This window comes from Fragaria vesca, linkage group LG6, assembly GCF_000184155.1.
Source record: "Fragaria vesca subsp. vesca linkage group LG6, FraVesHawaii_1.0, whole genome shotgun sequence".
NCBI classification, from domain to species: Eukaryota; Viridiplantae; Streptophyta; class Magnoliopsida; order Rosales; family Rosaceae; genus Fragaria; species Fragaria vesca.
Window position 1 is genome coordinate 15,063,182 of NC_020496.1, and position 1,108 is coordinate 15,064,289.

Sequence of the window (1,108 nt, forward strand, 5' to 3'; positions counted from 1 at the left end):
CATGGTGTTTTCCGTCCAGAGCTTCAATCCGGCTGGAAAACTTGTCGCCGGCCAGTCCTGGAAGGAGAGAAACCGTCCTGGAAGCCTGTGCTGTCGTCCGGGAAGGAGAGAAGCCGTCGCCGGCGTGAGACGACAGAGAACGGACGAAGTCCGCACTTTAAGCCAAAGTGTGGACGTCCGCTCTCTATCCTTTCTATATATATATATATATATATACCGTATTAGTATGTAGCATCCATTCATTGTTAGGGTTAATATTGTATTTTTAACTAAGAATGAAATATCATGATTTATTAAATTGATGATGTACGTGTCTATGTGACATAAATCTTAGGCCTTATTAAGGCCCTCTAACACTACCCTATCTTAAATTGTGCCCCGATAAACTTCAAGTTTTAGCTCTGCCACTGTATGTAAGGTGAGATTGATGTCTTGCATGACGAATATATATATTACTAATTTCACTTAACTGTTGATCCTTCATATCCTTCATGAAGCATTTTCTCACAAAAAAGAAAAAGAAAAAAAAAGTCATTCATGAAGCATGATCATTATCATTATATGTAGTTCTGAAAACTAATTACGAGTTTTCAGTGCTGAAATTTCTCTCAAGTGAAAGTTTCGTGACAGTAATTATCGCATGCTTCTTGACTCCCCCCTCCCCATATACATACATGAATACCAGGTAGCTAGCTAGCTAGCTTCATATCATTCCATGCATATCATGGTTGTTCGTCCTTTTGGTTTAGCATGTGTAACAGTTGTTCCTGTGTTGCTGCTTTGTTCTGCATTAGTAAAAGCTCAGACGAACGATTACTGTTCGACTGTATTTGCGGATTTTAGCACCTGTCTGAGTTATGTTGGGGGGTTATCTTCTGAACCGATGGAGGGTTGCTGTGATTCCCTAGTAGATTTGAATCATTTAGCACATCAAGAGCAGACTGGTCCGCGTAGGATATGTGAATGCATTAAGAACTCCTCTCATTGGACCAAAATTCGTTTCAATGCCTCCCGAATTTTGGAGCTTCCTGGATTATGCATGCTCCGTCTTAGTTTTCCCATTTCTGATAGCATGAATTGCTCCAAGTAAACATATCTCTCTCTCTCT